The following is a 21,311-nucleotide window of genomic DNA, read 5'->3' on the forward strand; positions in this document are numbered from 1 at the left end:
CTTGTCATCTTTAGTCTATTTCTAAGCTTGATGTAGAAATACAAACAGATATCGCTGAACAAAGCCTTAGTAAGACACAACTGTGACTCAAGTTGTCCTTTTGATTCAACACCTTCTGGTGAGTAGATCTAGCCAGAAGCAATGCAAACTGGGATTAAGAAACAGGACCAGCTGTCCAATGGAGTCAGGCTCTTCAAAACTAGTGGTATTTTCTCTGAGAAGTAATTGAAATGAACAAGAAATTTGTTCTTGCTTCAGTTTAGGGAATGGAGAAAATGCATATTAAGAAGTGAGAAAGGAGGATGAATTGACTTAAAAAAATAGAAGAGACATTCTGGTAAGGGCAAATGAATAAGAGTTTAAGGCAGTTTATAGTAAATATTTTGGTGCTATTTTATACATAGTTTTCTTTGGTTATTTTTTCCAGTTTCTTCTAACCTATCTGCACATTGAAGTGATTATGACCAACTGGATTTGAATTTATATAAGTTTATAAAATGCTACCTTTAGTACCCATAGAACATTTATATTTTTACTGCATAGGTTATATTTAATACTGCATAGACATTCTAGTGAATAAAAGCATATCAGTCGGCTGGGGATGCCATAACAAAATACTACAGACTGGATGGATGAAAAATGTATTTTCTCACAATTCTGGAGGCTGGAATTTCAAAATCAAGATGCAGGCAGGGTTGGTTTCTCTGAAGCCTCTCCCCTTGGCTTATATCTGGCTGCCTTCTCACTGTGTCCACACATGATCATTCTTCTGCGCACACATATATCTGATGTCTCTTTGTCTTAAAAGGACACCGGTCCTTTCAGATTAGGGCTCCATACATATGACTTAATTTGCTTTAATGATATATTTAAAGACTGTATCTCAAAATATAGTCATATTAGGGGTTAAGGCTTTGACATATGAATTTTGTGGGTACAGAATTCAATATGCAACAAGCATGTGGTTATTCACTTATTATGAAGGAATTCCTTGATCCTTTATTCATACATCTCTTTAAGATAAGCATCACTAGGGGCGCCTGGGTGGCGCAGTCGGTTAAGCGTCCGACTTGCCAGGTCACGATCTCGCGGTCCGTGAGTTCGAGCCCCGCGTCGGGCTCTGGGCTGATGGCTCAGAGCCTGGAGCCTGTTTCTGATTCTGTGTCTCCCTCTCTCTCTGCCCCTCCCCCGTTCATGCTCTGTCTCTCTCTGTCCCAAAAATAAATAAACGTTGAAAAAAAAATTAAAAAAAAAAAAGATAAGCATCACTAAGATTTAAGTTTTAACTTCCCCTTTAATGGGATTAATGTAACTAGATTTATCAGGCCATTTTCAGAAAATGTATTAGAAAAATATTCAAATGTCAAATAAGATGCTGATCAAACCAGGGCACCTGGGTGGCTCAGTCAGTTGAGCATCCGACTTCAGCTCAGATCATGATCTCGTGGTTTGTGAGTTCGAGCCCCGCGTCGGGTTCTGTGCTCTCGGCTCAGAGCCTGGAGCCTGCTTCAGATTCTGTGTCTCCCTCTGTTTCTGTTCCTCCCCCACTCAGGCTCTCTCTCTGCCTCTCAAAAAAATGAATAAGTGTTAAAAAAAAAAGATGCTGATCAGACCAATATTTTTAAGTAGCTGTTCTAATATGAAAGCCAGCAACACTATCTACTTTGGGACACTATGGAAATGCTACACAGTCTAATCAAGCCACAGTGGCATGTTATTGTAGTAACTTTATTTTAGGGTAATAGTTTTGAAGAAAAAAAGATCACAATGATTACATATAACTATCAGAAAAATGACATTAAGTTGGAAACAACTGATAGATAACTGAGTATTCTTTTGTTGCTTGATTTTGTATTTGCTTATCCATTTGTAGGAATAGAAGTTAATTTATACATTTTTGTCAGGAAGGGACACAAATAATTTTTGTTCAATGGAAGAGATAACCCCAAAAGTTATAATTTATTGCCTTGAAAAAAAACCAGCTTTATACCTAACCCAAGAATCTTATCCTAATATTTCTCTTTAAAATTGCCTCTATACTATGTCATCAAATGACCTTTGAACTGATTTAAACTTGCTGGCTCAGTCATTATAATGGGTTAAATAGAATCTTTGAAAAATTGTTCATGTAATATTTGTCTCAGAGGAATAAATTCACCTTCTTGAAAATGATAATTAAATACAATCAATAAACATTTATTAATATCTTTTATCAGTATATTAGAATACAGAATCTAATCTGAAAATCTGAATCCTTAATAAGAACTACAATACCAAAAGATTACAGTATTTTAATTTAAAAAATACTTCCCATGCTTTTAGAGAAAAGTGGAAAATTGGAAATTTAAGACAAAAAACTGAAACATTTAAAAAATGATATTCTTTCATTTAGAAGTTTGTTGATTATAAATTTATGTAGGAAAAGATTATGTATATTCCCAAATTTCTTATTGTTTTCCAATGTTAATATTGAATAAACACATGTTGATTAAACCTCTATGCAGACACTATGAGCACATATTTATAAAAATAAAATGGGAGAATATGATTTTAATCTATAAAAATTTATAGTAAAGTCAACTGTATCTAGTCCCCAGTAGCTAACCTAATAGATCTTGAACTCCCTATGTTTAAAAGGGAGTTTAACCCACGGACAATGTGACACAGTGTCCGTCACATTGACTCTAGGTATTTTTCAAAGAAGGAAAATCCCAGTGGTTTTTTAACCAAAGAAATCTAGCCTAGTATCATGGCAGGTAAGAAATCAGCTAGCTGGACTGTTGGTCATATAACCATGAACATAAGATACTTTTTGCCTAGTCCTAGTGGGTCAACTTTTCTGTCTCTTCAATATTCAAAGTCAGGAATCGTCCCCTGAAGCTTTGCTTACCTATGAAGCTAGGCTGAATTAGATATCTCTGAATCCATTTCAAATTATATAGTCTATAACTTATATAAATTATATATAAATATATAAATTATATATCTTATTATATGATTCTACCTCCTATATTCCATGATCTCAAGAAAAAGAGAAACTGTTAACTTTATAATTCAACTAATTTAGTGTTTGATATCTGTTTCTTGAATAAGTAAAATGGGGGTAAAATATATTTGATTGACCAGCCAAAGTAAATTAAGCAACCCGAAATAAAAACTTGAGTATCTTCAAAAACATAGGGACCTTCTATACCTACATAAGAGTGTACCTACACACAAAAGGTGGCTCTATACGTATAAACATTAATACGTTAATTATAAAAAAAATTCCCCACTAAACTGAGGGTTGATGAGGTGTGGGAGGGAGGGGAGGGGAGGTGATGGGCATTGAAGAGGGCATCTTTTGGGATGAGCACTGGGTGTTGTATGGAAACCAATTTGACAATAAATTTCATAAAAAAAATCCCCCCAAATAATAGCTTATCCAAAGAATTCACCAATTTTGTTTGTTTACAAGTCTTACTGGGCATTTAAACACAGTCTGAATCTGAATCAGTCTGAATCTAATCAAAACTCTACCTTTAACTGGCAATTACTATGATGTAGCTTTTTCCACTGTCACATCACAACTATGAGTTTATGAAGCATTTATTTTTAAATCATTGGGACTTGTAGTTATTAGCATATAAAAGTTACAGAAATATTTGAAATGTCCCAAATATAAAACTGAATTCTATTTCAAAGGAAGGTTTTGTTGCAAATTTAAGTGCCTGAAAATAAGGCATATAATAGAGAGACTGCTAGATCTTTTACTTTGACAATATCACTGAAAATGGCTATAAAATCTGACAGAAACACTGAAAGATTACCTCTGCGAGGGATTACCTCTGAGGGGGATGTAGAATCCATTTTGTTTTTAAACTGACCCTGAAGATGTGTCAAACATTTGTAATATCCACAATAAAGAGTTCAAAGACATGACTGGGAGATTTCTTAGGCTTGGAATAAAACATTCAGTTTAGTGAGTCTACTTATTTCATGCAGTGGGGTGGAAACTGATGTAGAGAAAGTCTTTCAATTGTCCTTTATCTGTATCTATTAATTGCCACTCATCAAAGTGGCACAGCTAAACTATGCAAAAAGTATTTTTAACTGCCAAACTAGTACAAGGAAACACCAAAAGCCTCCTTCTTGATCAAAAACAAAAAAGGTTATTTTTTTTCAGTGCTTAAGAAAAAAAAATTCTACCTCATCCATATCAATAGTCCATCTGCTTTGACCTTCTAACATGAGATAAAATGTAAGTTATTCTCACACATCAGCAAGGATGTAAAGTATTTTAAGAACAACCATGTGAGATAAAAATGTCAATAATATATTCATTCCTTCTACTAAGATGCAGCCTTTTGCAGTCCAATAATTCAATTAGGAAAAGAGATTATGCAACTCAGGTTTTCTGAACTTCTTACCTTGTAAGCTTTGTAAGAGGTTGTTGTTATAGCCAAGCAGTTACTGTTATTCAAGAACTAAACCTTTCTGTTTCTTTGATAGATCTGCTCCATTAATTCTCATTACATTTTTATAAGTAGGTATTATTTAAAATGATACATTCTTTTACCCTTCTTGGAAATCACTCATAGGAAAGATACTCTGATAGAAATGTTACACAAAAATGTAGGCAATTTGTTCTTCATTGGAATAAAATATATCCCAACAATTAGCAAGTACTATATCCCATTACTAACCTTATTCTATTGTATCAATCAAAAAGTTTGTTCCTTAGTCAAGAAAACACTTTATTTATTGCCATTTATATATCCTAGTATGTTTCAAAGACTTTGGTAGTTGTCTCCTTGTAATATTTCAGCTTTTAAGCTGCTTCCCTGCCTCACTGAGCTCATATAAGATACATCTGAAAGCTTTAGTACAAATTTACTTCGAATAAAGTCTTCAATTCATTTTCATGGCACCAAAAAGACAGCTTTAATAACTGCAATGACAAATAAACTGGAAATCATTCCAGGCCTTTTCACTTAACTGACAAGTAGAACACTCTCATAATGAGCCGCAGGTTTTACGTTTTCTCTTTGACCATAATAGCTTCATTTAAGAGCGTCAGACCCTGACACTTCATCATTTATCTACATTATTTCTCATCTTCTTTCAAATAAATTATGGAATACTAGACTGAGCACATAAAAACAAAGTGACTTGTTATCAGTAAACAGCAAGATAAATTGTCCAGAAGTTCCTCATTTAGTTCCCTTTAAATTTAAGGGCAAGTTATTGGGTGCACCTTTTTTAACTTCCAGTGTTTGCATTTTTACAGCCATCTTATTTCTCTTGCCACTGGCCTCTGTGCACTCATCCAGAGCCTGATGTGGAAGGCATAAAGTAATCCCATTATCCCAAGGTTGGCCGCTAAAGTACAAAGAAGCATAAGGGGAGAAAGTCAAATAAAAAACTTGGAAAGTGATTTCTCCACATCTGTAAAACCCCCCACCCATAATATATCTTGTCATACTAGGAAATGTGACACTTCCAAAGTAATGAACAGTGCAACTGTAACTCTTTTAGCCCGTGGAAATAAAGCACTGATTTTAAATGGATGGGTGAATGCGATCTCTTCTCATTGAATTCCCCCCTCCTTTTTTAACCATATAGAATTGGAGAAAATCAAATAAAATCACTATCATATTGTGTTTCTTTTTAAAAGGGTTGACCAAATTTATAGAAATCCTCACATCTTGTACTTCTTCCTTCTTTGATATTAACTTACAAAGATTTGCAGAATCATGTCAGATTAATAAGTACAAAAACAATATTTAAGAAACCATTAAAACATCAGTTTTTGTAGTGTGGTGTACATATTGAATTCTTGGCTGTGCACTGTACTTGAGAATAAAGGATGCACAGTGCAGATAGTCACAGGGTGATGGTTTATTAGCCCATTTTCAATTACTTCAGTTATTCTGGAATTAATGCTCAAAAAAGTGTAGTGTATTTTGTTTTGGTGTCCTACCTACTCAAATCCATTTGATCATAGGTATTTCAAATTTAGTAACATTATTATATGGAAATTTACTCACAGATGACTTAACAACAGTTATGGATCCTCTACTCTGAGCAAAATCCTGATACAGGGAAATACAAGGAAAAATATATATTCCATTATCTGTGTTCGAAGAGCTCTAGGGGAAAAAAAAGTTGCTCATTTAATTTTGGCACACTACTTAGCCTCTGAGATGCAACGGTGGTGGGAATAATTTAAAGTGTTAATTTCTATGCCTCCATCACTTATCCTGTGAGGGACTGGAATAGTCCAAGTTGTAGTTTCTGAGAAGATGGTGAAAGAGTATGGTCCTCTGGCTCCTTTTAGATAAAGATGTACCAGAAACAGAGATTAATAGATCTGTCACCCAATAAAAGTCATAGAGGGGCTGGTGGATCTGTAGGGGCAAAGGATGAAGGTTAGGGCTGTATATGGGTGGGGGAGGGTAGAGAAGTGGAGATGTAGGGAATAAAAGGTAGAAAAACCTGGAGTAGAAGCAGATTATAAACCTGAAAAGGGAACAAAAATAGTAAGATATAACAACTAGGGATTCTGAGTTTGAAAACATCACAAAAATAGAAAACTCGATATATAGCTCAAATAGATACAACTGAAGAACTAGTCAATGAAAGGGAAATTAAGATGAAGTTCATTCAGAAGAATTAAAAAGGGAGAATGTGGGGCGCCTGGGTGGCGCAGTCGGTTAAGTGTCCGACTTCAGCCAGGTCACGATCTCGCGCTCCGTGAGTTCGAGCCCCGCGTTCAGGCTCTGGGCTGATGGCTCGGAGCCTGGAGCCTGCTTCTGATTCTGTGTCTCCCTCTCTCTCTGCCCCTCCCCCGTTCATGCTCTGTCTCTCGCTGTCCCAAAAATAAATAAACGTTGAAAAAAAAAAATTTAAAAAAAAAAAAATAAAAAAATAAAAAGGGAGAATGTTACCACAAGAATGGGGATAGAAGTGAAAGGGTCAAGTTGATATCCTAAAAATAGAAAAAGAGTAAAAAAAAAAAAAAACAGAGATCATAGGAAGCCTTTAATGGATTAATGCTATATATTCACATATATATGCATATATATACATATATATATATATATATATATATATATATATATATGGCATCATAAAAATAGTTAAAACTGATTTATAAGGTTCAAGGAAACCAATGAAAACTGGAAGCAAATACACAGAGTACTACTCTTGCATTTCAGTGTGTTTAGAGATGTGAAAGAATGTTGCTTAAACACAATTAGTAACCATATTAAAAACATGTTTGTAAGGTTATGGATTATCTTGCACTTATCTTTATGTTTTCAGCCCAAAGAGTATTGCCCAGCTCTTAGTACTTAAAATAGATGTGTAATTATCTAAACTTTCTCTTAAACCAGAATTATAAGCTATCATTATTAAAGAATAAGTTCTATTTTTGTTTATGCTAAGTTTATAAAAACTAAGGTTGCCTAGTTGCATATTTTACAAATATCACCTAACAAAACAATTTAAGTCCAATAATAATTACATAAATAATGCCTTCTATGGACCAGCTTCTTTTAGCCAGGAACAAAAGATAGAGAAATAAATAATATATGGTCCATGATTAATTATAACTTTCATAAATCAGTAAGTTGAATAAATACAGGATTTCCAGTAAGTTGAATAAATATAGGATTTCCATATATGATGACACAAATAAAGATCACTTTAGCCAGCAGGAAACCAGATATGGGGGTCTGGGGAATTTTTCAGATAAGGCAACACCAGCCAAATCTTAAGAGTAGATATATATTTATGAGTTAGAAGACTCACTTGTATTCAACTGCTCATGTCCAAACCCCACCCTGATGACACACTCATGGCAGATATATCCTCCAAATTTAAATATAATGAGCCAGTCTTCCTCAAAACTGCCAGGCAGTAGACAGAGGAACATGCAAAACAGAAACAGCAGGCTGATGACTCAGATGTATGCAACACAACACAAGAAAAGGAAAGCCAGGCAGCTGGGAGGCATGGAAAATAAATTTTGCCCTGATGTGTAGGGGTTTGTCCTAGTCTTACTTAGTTAATACATTTTTTTTGCTAAGGTGGTCCAATTTGATTACCTTTCCTGAATGTTTTTCTTTGTATTTGATGACATCATTTTTGAATCCTATAAAACAGACCTTGTGTGTTTATATATTCTGTTCTACATGGACTCTCTGAACGTAGTTTATTTAGCTTGTACATATGTATTTTGAAACCTTTTAAACCTGAAAAATAAATAATCACTTAATGTTGAAATAAAAAAAGATGTTGATATTCTTAAATGAATCAGAACAGTGTTTAGAATTTCTACTGATTTTCATCAAAGAACCAAGGAAATAGATAAATAAATTTTTAAAAATGGCCCCAGAAAAACTAAATAAATATATCAGAAAACATAAACAAACAAAACAAAAACTTTCACCCATAACTCATGCCATACCAAAAATCTTAATTTTAAATAGATCATAAACACAAATATAAAAATAAAACAATAAAGCATTTGGAGAAAACAGGAATATAGATTCCTTTAAAAAAGGTATGGATAAATTAGACTTCATCAAAATTAAAACTTCTCCCCATAAACAGACATCATTAAAAAAATAAAAAGGCAAGTCTTACATTGTGAAAAAATATTTGTAATACATATATATGTATACACACACACACACACACACACACATATATATATATATCCTTGTATTTACTATGTAAACAATTCCTCATGATAAGCAACAAAAAAAATGGGCAAAATCCTTTGGAAACTTCTAAAAGGAAGATGAATGATTAGCTAATAATAAGCATAAAGTAAGTGTTCAATATTCTACTCATCAGGGAAATGTAAATTAAAATAGCAGTGTGATACCATTATATACTCCCTAGAATGGTTAAAAAAATATGACTGACAACACCAAATGTTGGTGAAAACGTGGAGCCACTGGAACTCTCATTAACTACTGTGGGAGTATTAAATGGTTCAACCAACTTGGAAAATTGGAATTTTCTTATAAATTTAATTATAAACTTACTATATGATGCAGTTATTCCATTCCTAATTATTTTCCCAAGATAAACTATACACACACACACACACACACACACACACACAAATGCACAAGCAAAAAAACTTGTACAAAAATATCTGAGTAGTTTTATTCTTACTATCTATAAAATGGAAACAACTCAAATGTCCATCTACAAGATAACAGATGGTCAAATTCTGATATATTCATACAGTGCAATATTACCCCAGAGGAGGAAGAGAAGTCATAAAGTGCTACCACCTGTAATCATATGAGTAAACCTCAAAAATGCATTGAATGAAAGCAGGAAGACATAGAATAGTACATACTGTGTGAATCCATATTCATATGAAGTTCAAGAACAGATAATTAATCTATGATTATAGAAATGAGAAGAATCCTTATTTAGGAGGTTTGCAAACTGAGAGTGGATGTGAAGGAAACTTCTGATATGATGAAACTTAGCTATATCTTATCTGTTTTTATACCAAGGCATATACATTTGCCAAGAGTCATTGTATTGTACACTGTATATTATTCTTTAATAAAAAAAATACTAAGGACCTTCGTTCAAGTTTGAAGGTAATCTCATGTAATGGATTTAACAATAGACTACACACAGGAGTAAGCAGGATTAGTGAATTCAAAAGTATGTCAATAGAAGATATCCAACGTGAAGTACAGAAAGAAAAATAAATGGAAAAGAAAAGTCAGAATAGATGAGAAGAGTGGGTGGGACTCAACTAAAAGATGAGACAAACTTTAATTAGACTCCACGAACATGAGGAGAATGGCATAGAAAAACAAACAAACAAACAAAAACCTGAAATAATAATTGAACAAATCAACCCACAAATTCAAAAATCTCAGTGAGTCCCGTAGGATAAATATAAGAAACTACTCATAGCCAAGTTGCTAAGAATCACATACAAAGAAAAAATTCTACAAGCAGCCAGATTCAAAAGGTCATCTTACATTCACTGAAGCCACACACTGGTAGCTGAATATCAAACAGTTTTGGCAGCTAGAAGACAATAGATCAAAATATTTCAAGTACTGAAACAGGGGGGGAAAACCAGCTATTCATCTGAAAGTCTATATCCACTGGAAATATGCTTTGAAGATGATAGTGAAATAGAGAAGTTTTCAGACTAAAACAAATAAAACTCTTTGTCCCCCTACACTTGCATTCCACAAAATACTTAACCAGATTTCATCACAATGAAGAAGCATGCCCTGGGTGGAAAATGAAACTTCAGCTTAGAATAAAATAATCAGAAATGATAAACATAGAAGTAAAGAGAGAGAGAGAGAGAGAGAGAAAGCGAGAGAGAGCAAACCAAGAAACAGACTCTCAGCTACAGAGAACAAACTGATGGTTCCCAGAGGGGAGGTGGGTGGAGGGATGGGTTAAATGGGTGATGGGGATTAAGGAGGGAACTTGTCCTGATGATCACCAGGTGTTGTATAGAAGTGTTGAATCACTAAATTTTACACCAGAAACTAATATTACACTATGTTAACTAACTGGAATTTTAATAAAAACGTAAAGAAAAAATGAATATTAGTTAAATCCCCATATGAATTAGGTTCTGGTCAGTAAACAAAACAATAATTTGAACACAAATATAATACTTTACATTAATATAAAAATTATTAATTAGTAAAAGATGGTTAAGTACTAACAGGAGTTAACAGAACTTTAAACAATACAGGAATAGCCAATGGGAGAACCTTCTACCTCGATGGCTGAGGACGGCTACCCAAGAAAGTAATCAACTTGGAGGACCCCTTGCCCCTGCTTGTCACCACCAACAGCAGGCTGAGATTCAAACCTCGCTAAAGGAGATAAGACTGTGGCCTACTGGAAGATGAGAAAGTTCAGTGGGTGTCATAGGACAGAGTTGGTCCATATGCAGTGGGCTGGGATTGGTGAGCAGGAAATTGCTTAATCGCTGGTGAAATTTTGAAGCCATTGGACTTTATCCCATTTGCTGCTGGAAGCACTGCCATAGGAAGAAAAAGAAAAGCACAAATCTGGAAGACAAGCCCTTCCCTCGCTCCTTGTTGCAGTGTCCCTTCGGTCCCTCTGCTGCAAAGCCAGCCATTTCTCCTTTCAGGTCCAGCTCCATTATCACCAAGCAGGGCAATGCAGGATAGATTTGGAGCTGAGATGTAACAAATTTATAACTGGCATATAAAAGAGCAATATTTTAAATGATACAAACTATATGACTATAATAGCACAAAGGATGGGAGGAGGATAAACAATTAAACTTATGTGAGGTATTTGTTTTATTGGGAAATGGTAAAATTTTATTTTGTTTACTTATTTTTTAATAGATAGCTAGATAGATGTTTATTTATTTTTGAGAGAGAGCAAGTAGGGAGGGAAGAGTCAGAGAGAGAGAGAGAATCTGAAGCAGGCTCTGTGCTGACCACAGAGAGTCCGATGCGGGGCTCAAACCCACAAACCATGAGATCACGGCCGGAGCTGGAGTTGGATGCTCAACTGACTGAGTCACTGAGGCACCCCTATGAAAAGGCAAATTTTTAAATTAAAGTAGACTATAACATATCAGAGATTCATGTTGTCAGGTTATAAAAAGTAACAAAAGAAGGTACTGCTATAGAGTTTGTTTTAAAAAGGTCAACAAACAGCGAAGAGTTTTGCTTCACTGTTGTCTATTATAATAAAAAATTAGAAATAATTTATTTCCAGTAATAGGGAAAATTAGACTGATCCATACAAGTGAATATAGTCCAATAATTTTAAAGAAACAGAGGTTGTAAAAGAATATCCATTCACAAGAAATGTTCATTATGTGCAGTCTAGTGATAAAAGCAGGTTTAAAAACTGTAAATACTACCTTATCTAGCTATGTTATTGAGTATTTGTGTTGTACCAGGCACTCTGCTATATGCTTTCATTTAGTCCTACTGGCAGCCCTATGCAGTATTACCTCCATTACAGTATAATCTCATTTTCATAAACACACTCACACGTATACTGAGTGAAAAAATACACAAAATTTATCTCTGATGGGTGGGATAATAGGTATTTTTAAATTAACCTCTATGTGCTTTAGAATATTTTCTATTTCTCCCCATGGTGAACATAACATTAGCATTCTGAAAATAAAAAAAAATGTTAAATACTAATTAAGCATTTACAATTTTTAAATATGTAACCTAATTGTGATTATTTACCTCAGCCAGTGGATAAATTAACTTATAAATTTAAGACATATGCATGAAGATTATAAGACAACACTTTATAACACAGTTAATATAATTTTCAGATTGCTTCAACTCATCTGTGAAAAGGAAGTCCCCCCCCCCAAATACTCTAATGTTCTAAAGATAATAAATGGATTAAAAGTTTTAGAGAGGGTATAGGCTTACATGCTATTGTAGACGATTTTAAAATGAGAGGTAGCACTTCTAAAAAGCTCATGCTCAGAGATAGGAGCATGAAAATCTTTCCCACTGCAAAGCTTGAGACTTCCATTCTAGGCCCACATTCAGTATTTTATTCCACCCACCTTTGTTGGTGGATGTAGTGTCCCTTTTTTGTATCATACAAGAATATGCCAGGACAGGACTCATGAACCCAATATATTAATCACATCACCTAGTATAATAATATTAAAGCTCTACTTTATGAAATCTACTTAACTCACCTTTCAAATTTCAGCTGACATACATACATATATAGGAGATTATTTTATTTTTCTAACTTTATGAGATATAAATTGACATGTATTATCGTATAAGTTTAAGGTGTACAATGTTATTATTTGACCCATATGTATTGTGAAATGTTACCACAATATGGTTAGTTGACATATTCCTCATCTCACGCAATTACCATTTTGTTACTGTTGATATGGTGAGAACATTCAAAATTTACTCTCAACTTCCAACTTTTCTTGCATTAAGTATGCAACACAGTATTGCTAACTATAAGTCATCATGCTATACATTAGATCCCAAGAACTTATTCCTCTTAAAACTATAAGTTTGCACCCTTTGACAAACAACTCCCCATTTCCCTCTCATCCCTACCCCTACAGCAACTACCAACCTACTCTGCATGAGTTTAGCCTTTTTAGACGCCACATATAAGTGAGATCATACAGTGTTTGTCTTTCTGTGTCTGGTTTATTACACAGAGCCTCCTGCCTCAAAGACCATTGATGTTGCAAATGGCAGCAGGATTTTCTTTTTAATGGCTGAATAATATTCCATTGGGCATGTATTGTTATCTCTTTTTTTAAAGTTTATTTATTTTGAAAGAGAGACAGAGATCACGTGAGCAGGAGAGGGGGAATGAGAGAAGGTAAGAGAGAATCCCAAGCAGGCTCCACACTGTCCTCGCAGAGTCCAATGTGGAGCTCAAACTCACAAACTGTGAGATCTGAGCCAAAATCAACAGTCAGACACTTAACCTACTAAGCCACCCAGGCATCCCTCTATTCTTTCTGATAAGAGCCATCTAATAGGTGTGAGGTGACATCTCACTGTGGTTTTGATTTACATTTCCTCAAGAAGAGTGATGTTGAACACCTTTCATGCACATGAATGTGTATGGCCTCTTTTGAAAAAAAGTCTATTCAGATCTTTTGCTCATTTTTTCATTGGATTATTTGGGGGTTTTGTTTTGCTATTGAGTTTTAGAAATTCCTTATACATTTTGGATATTAATCTCTTATCAAATATATAGTTTACAGATATTTTCTCCCATTCAATTAAGTTGGCTTTTCATTTTGTTGATTGTTTCTTCTATTGTGCAGAAGCTTTTTAACTTGATATAGCTGCTTATTGATTTTTTTTCTTTTGTTACTTGTGCTTTGGTGTCATATCCTAAAAATCCTCACTGAGAGCAATGTTGGAGATTTTTCCCCTATGCCTTCTTTTAGAAGTTTTATGGTTCCGGGTCTTATATTTAAGCCCTTGTTCCATTTCAAGTTATTTTTTGTGAGTGGAGTAAGTTATGGGTCCAAGAAAATATATTTTTTCTACAGCATATTTTCTCATATCTGACTCTAAATTGTATTTCACTATCATCCTCTGATATATATTATGTGACCATAACTGGATTACATAAAATGCATATACATAAAATAGAAATCCAGTACAGCCTTAAGCTTGACTCAAAACAATCTATGGTTTCTTCTAAGTTTATTTTTATTTATTTACTTTGAGAGAGAGACAGACAGACAGACAGCATGAGCAGGGAGCGGGGGGAGCAGAGAGGGAGGAACAGAGAGAGAGAGAGGGAGAGAGAGAGAATCCCAAGCAGGCTCCACACTGTCAGCACAGAGGCCAGTGGGAGGCTCGAAATCACAAACAATGAGATCATGACCTGAGCAGAAATCAAGAGTTGGGCACTTAACTGACTGAGCCACCCAGGCACCTCTCTGTAATTTCCTTAATACTATTTATATTTATAGTATGTATACATATACTATTTATAACTTTTAAAGAATTGTTTGATAAGGGGAACCAAATATTCAGGTTATTATTTCCCTCTTTTTCCTCAAGTTTTTTTAAATATCTTTATTTCATCTTTACTATAGTAGACATAAATCATCACACTAAATTGTTTATTCTTGTTTTCATCAATTCTATTTAAAATTCATCTATAATTCCTTTTTATTTATTCTCCTTAAGTAATCTCTTCCTTTCTTTTTTTCCCCTCTGAATGGTTTTAAGATGTTCTCTTTGTCTTTAGTTTTCTGCAATTCTCCTATGAATTATTTAAGTATGAGTTTCTGTTTAGGACCTTGCTTAGGATTTGCATAGTCCCTTAATCTATGAATTAGTTTTTTAAATTAAGTTTTGGAAAATTCTCAGCAGCCATCACTTGAAATGTGGACTACAAAAAAGTATGCTAGGTCTAATCATCATTAACTTCTCAGTTTCTCACCCTATTGTCTACATTTTCTATCTTTTTATCTCTCCATCTACTTTTGGTATTTTCTTCTGACCTCTTTTGAGTCTCTACTTCTGTTTTATTTACATCTACCGAACTTCTAAAACTATCCATAGATTTCTTTATTCTGTTTCTTACAATTTTGTATGTTTAAAATGATTTTAAGTACAGTAGGCGTTGTTTTTTTAAGTCTATATTTGAGAATACCAATATCAGAAGCCCTTAGAGCCACTTAAATGACTAGTAGATGGACCAAAGTCTGTATGAGGCCTGCTTGCTTCCAGTTCACCTTTACTTCTGGGTAGAGGCATTTTGTGTGCCAATTAGAAGATAAGAGGTTATACCAGGGTGACTATTATTGTGAGCTTGCTACTCTCAGTTGTGGTCCCTAACTATGAAAGCATCAAAAGAACTACTCATTCTTTCAGTCACCAGTTTGGGAATTTGCAAACGTCCCTCAGGGCAAAGTACCCCACTTCTGTGCATTTCCATCTCCTTCTCAATCTTACATTGGAAATACTTCACACTTAGAATGCTCTCTTGCTGCCCTCAAACCAATGCTTGTAGGAGAACTCACGCCACCCCCACCACTCCACCCAGTTCTAGTTTCCTCAGTGAGAGGGTCGCTCAAGTTGTTACTACGTATGTCACTTTGAGAAGGGGAAGTCTTCACACAGGGCATTTTAAGGACGCATACTTTGGTAGTTCAAAGCAGCAGAAAGTGCAACTAAGGGCAACCAAGGGTTTATAAAAACACAGTCCACAAGAATTTAAACTAATTGGTTAAAAAAAAAAAAAAACACTGGTTTTTCGTGATGGAATATAAAGAGCAACACATTAACAAACAAAAAACACTATTTTTTTTTTAGTTGACTCTATAGGCTTCCAAGGACTTATGATTAGCACCTAGTCTGTGAGACACTAATATAAACACCATCCCTGCCCGCCAGAGTAACACGTCCTGGTTAGAAATGTGAGCACCTTACTTATACCATGAAGTTCACAAGATACATGCAAACGTTCCATCATTCATTGACCTTAAATGTGATTTGCTCCCTAAGCTCATGAATGTTCACAAGTTTGACTTTCATAAAAACATGGAACCTAGTTGTTGACACTTGCTTATGATTGTGGATAAATATAACTTTTAAGAACACAAACCTTATTTCTCTGGATTAAAACTGATGGTCCCGGAATATATGTCACCATGTTGCTTTTTCTTTAACTTCTGAATAGATTTAGTCTAATCTGGGAGGCAAACCTCTTGTCAGCTACTGCATTCTAAGACACTGTATGTACTTCCAAAGTTTGAAGCATCCAATTTGCATAAGGTTATCAAATTAACCAAGTGATATCAGCTCTCCCCTTTCCACTATGTCCAGAAAGGCTTCTGAGGATGGAGACCAGAACAAATGCCTAGTTTTGTAAAGAATGAGATAAAAACACAACCTTATTTGTAAATGTCTTTGATACAAAGTCAACATAAGGTTTTTTAACCTTACAATTCAAATCCAAAACAATACATATGTTGAAGACCACCAACATAAAAAGATGGCATCAATTGTAACGACACACCAGTTTTGAAATACTCTACTCTGCAACGTATAAGAGGCTTTGGCCTATTGATACCACCTAAATAACTGTAGATAAAACATTTCCAGAATACAGATGCATTTTGAGGTTGCTGAAAAGGAGCACCAAGAAATGAATACAATTTTAAGCTACATCTAACTCAAGAAACATGAAATAAATGTCACGTTTTGCATAAGAAATCTGTTTAAAATGTGCCCCCAAAACCCACATGAATGATGACTGCAGATTGGTTTTGAAAATTCATTGTGTATCTATGGTATTTATTTAAATATCTACACATTGTTTCAAGAAAGAATAATAACCTATTTGTGACCTAACTTTACTTTTATATATGTCTGTTAGAAAAGGATGTTAAAATGTTAATTTTGACTATCTCTGATCCACAATGCAGCATATAAGTATAAATCCCCAAAAGAGTGCCTTTATATGTATATTTTAAGTAAACATATCCAGACATGTAAGGTTTTAAAGAAAATGAACGGAATAATTTTGTGAAACAAATTGAAAATTACATTAAAGGAGAGAGTACTTAGTTATGAATATATTAAATCAATTCACAATTTGTACTCTTCATGACTGAAATTATGTAATGTTCAACTGTGTGTGTGTGTTTTACTTGATTGATACCCAAATGAATGTTGCATTGATTATATATTATCCTCCCTAATCCTCTTAAATCTGAGTGTAAAATAACACACATTCACATACAATTTCTGTGTATCAGGAGTATCTCAGGGTGTGTATCATTTTCAATTAAATTTGGTAAATAACGAAATACTCAAAAATGCCTCTGTATTTTCTGACTTACTGTTAGTTATGCAAGAGATTAAAATGAGCAGTAAGGAGTAATCAAGCAATGATGTGCCTGCATTAGCTTCTATAGCTGACATGACTCCCCTGCCCCTTCTTTTTCTGAAACTATATCAGCTCCCATTTTCTAAAACAATGGATGGACTGTATAGGTCTGTCTTCGGAAGTAATGAGTTAGAGAATGTTGCAAGAGTGCTTGCCAAATCATAGTACCATTATTAATTCAAGCATGATGAAATTGTTCATTTTAACTATAATCATGTAATTCATCAAAATATTACTAGAGCATATCATTCTCAACTATTACACTGATAAAGCACCTTATTCTAACACCAATAAATGCAGAAAATTATTTTTGATGTTTATCTACCAAAAAAAGTAATTGTTTTGAACCTGGGCAGGCCTTGCGTCATATTTTGATAAGAGGAAAATTTCAACATGTTTTTATGTACTGACTTGAATGTCGTTGTTTTGCATTTGAATAACTCCATCTATTAAGCTTTAAAATATGTCAGAGTGTCTGGAACTGAAATGGTATTTTTCCCATATGTCAGTTTCTTCATTCTCCTTGATGAGTACAGAACAAACTGGGATGGTAAGTAAGCATCCCCTTAAGTCATAAATCAACAGAATCATGCAAACCTGCAATCTCATCACCCAAAAGCTCTTCCTTGCAAATCCCTTTTGCTTTCAGGGCTATAAACTTTTCAAATATTTTGTTGGAAATCAAAATGCACTATTTATTATCATTTATGCAAAATAGAGGAAATTGAGGCACAAAAAAAGATCAATTAGAGAAATTTTTGCACTTTATAGTTCACTCAAATACCCAACTTTTGTCTATTGCTCATGGAATTATTTATTTCATAAAAAAAGGATGATTACTAATGAAACAATACTGTAATAAATAACAATACTCCCCTATTTGTATGTTGCACTTGAGCACGGGAATATACATATATGAAAATGTCCCTGCCTACCTTCTGAAGACTGGATTGTCTGCACCACAGGGCTATAAATACAGAACAACCTTGTTAGAGCAGAGTTATCAACACTGGGAGAAACTCTGGTTGCTTTCTCTGACACTGAATCTATCATTTCATTTTATGTTTCCTTTGTCTTGTTTTTAGGTTTTATCTTTGTAAATTAGCATTCTTCATCCAGTACATCTTACAGCCTTGGAGATCTTCTGCTTTGTAGACCTCTAAGGCAGATGAATTCCATAACCCCCACAAATTGTGACCACATGGAGAGAGGAACACAGGCAGAACATTGTCCTTACCCATTCCTCTCCTTGCCAACATCCATTTAAGGACACTTTTCCTTGGGTTCTGGAATTTTATGGTAAGCATCTTCTATTCTCAGAAATTGTGATCAAGGTTTCTAGAATATGAAGATTAAACTTTCAGGCTGAGATATGTGGACTAAAACAGCCCAAGTGCATGTCACTCTGAGCAACAAAGCCATTGCACATACTCTGTGACCTGTCTAATATGCTCTTCATTTAACCGCCTATTGACCAGTGATCCCCTACTTGTCTAACATAATATATTTATGTACTATTTTGTAAGTACAATATACATATGAAATCTTGCTCTATTTTGGTTCAGGAATACTGGTAGAAAAATAATACACATCTTTATTGTAATACACAAACTTGAAAGATTCTTCTGATGCACTGACTTAGATCTATATAAACCAACATCCCCAAGGAATTAAAAAATGACAGTGAGTTTTTCAAAAATGTTCCTATAAATGTATCCCTTCAAAGCTTTTGTTCTAGCCTATTGCCAGTATTAGCAAGCAAACTGTTATTTGAACATTTTTTAAAGTTTGTTCCCTACTAAAACACTTGCATACTCTTACCCTTTAAGATGTATCCTGTATGTCCTTATATTATTCAAGACTACAAAACTGGGCTTTTGTAGAACTTCTTATTTATCTATTTATTGCTTCTGGAATTCACAAATCACATGCAAATTTCTGATCCATTTATCTAAGTGTACAATTATAAAGATCTCAAGGGTCCCCAGTTTAAAACACACTGTGAATTCCCAGATTCTGTATTTTGAAGCTAATTTAAACAGATTTAAGTAGGCTTAAATAGACTGACTGTTGTAATTCATATACCCATGACAAAGTAAGGTTCCCTATGTCCAGGAGAGAAAATGTTTACCAGGAAAGACTGCAAAAATGTAATATTTAATGAAAATCGGTAATTTGGTTGTTTATTCTTTCTAAGGGCATTATCCCTCACTATTTTTCCTGAAGAAAAGAGAAACCATGGTGCTAAGTCTTTACTTAAAGTTCCTATTCTGTTGGGATGCTTCCTTGACAAGTGAGTTTTCCTACTTAAGTGGATTTAGGGGTGCCTGCGTGGCTCAGTCAGTTGAGTATCTGACTTCGGCTCAGGTCACGATCTCACGGTTTGTGAGTTCAAGCCTTGCATTGGGCTCTGTGCTGACAGCTCGGAGCCTGGAGCCTGCTTCGGACTCTGTGTCTCCCTCTCTCTCTGCCCCTCTGGTGCTCATGCTCTGTCTCTCTCTATCTCTCAGGAATAAATAAATGTTTTAAAAAATTAAAATAAAAAGAACTGGATTTACTCCTATAGTGAACTTCTGCATATTAAATATATCAATACGAGTCTACTGACTACAGTAAAAATTCAGAATTCTCACCCGAGAATTTTTTTGGATTATGATCTTTCTCTCTCTTCCCCCCCTTCCCAATTAATGTGCATATGTTTTTGCAAGTTTGAATTTGGGAAAGAGTATAAGCAGTCAAAAAAACATAACACAATATCTGCAAAGGTATTTTACAGGAAACACATTTTTATCACGGTCTCAGGCCACAATATAAAAGATCAGAAGTCTCCAAATACTATTTGATTCTTTCACATAATTAAGATGTGGGTATTCTCTTTACTTATATACCATAATATCTACCATAAAAGTATTATTTGATGTGAAATACAGTCCTCTGCTTTTTTTATGTAATAAAAAAGGGCACAATAGTAATAACATTTCAAATACATACAAAAATATAATTAACTTTTATTAACATACAGAGGTTTACTCTGTTGAGTAATCATCTGTGAACCAGAAGAATTAATGTCATTTAGTAAGCCTAAGCTCCTGGCAGATATTTTCTACCTTTTATGCATCAAAGCACTTTTTGCACATAAGAAGAAGGTATAAGAGCTTTCTAGAAACCAATAAATGAAAAAAAAGTCACTTTTCCTGAAACTATTTTTTTTAGTTCCTAAGAGCTAAACATATGGTGGAACAGGCAATATTGCTGTCACTGAGATGTTCACATTCTACTGGGGAACCAGACAATAATCAAATAATCAACTACCCGAAAAAGATAATTTCCAGATCCTCCTGAAGTGTGCTAAAGGAAACAAATACAGTGATATAATAAAGCAGCAGCGAAGACTTCTTTACACAAGTTGTCAGAGAAGATTGCTCTCGGGCAATAATATGTGATTTGTTAGGTAAGAGGTGAAATACATGAAGCCATTTATTATGCATGGCTTGAAAACATAAAACCTGACTATTTTATCCAAGGGGCCAAAGGACTCTCTTTGCTAGGTCAATAAGGAATGCATCTATGGGGAGGAGCAGTGACATCTTTGAGAAATTTGGTAATGGCTATCAACCATCTCCAATCTAGGGCTGATAGTAGGAGATGCCACCATGGAATTTGAATACAGAACTTCAGAGGAACAGACACCAGTGGGAAGAATGTTAAGAAAAAAAGGTAGAGGTAGATGAAACTGGTTTAATGAATAGAAAGTCCTCAGAAAGTCATCTTAATAAGTAGAAGCAATCAGATTATTTTGACCCATAGAGATCTAGGACAATGACAATATATCATGGTGTTGTGAAGGGCAATATAGATGAATAACAACTAGAATGTGTTCTATTTGAATAATC

This window comes from Lynx canadensis, chromosome C1, assembly GCF_007474595.2.
Source record: "Lynx canadensis isolate LIC74 chromosome C1, mLynCan4.pri.v2, whole genome shotgun sequence".
Lineage (NCBI taxonomy): Eukaryota > Metazoa > Chordata > Mammalia > Carnivora > Felidae > Lynx > Lynx canadensis.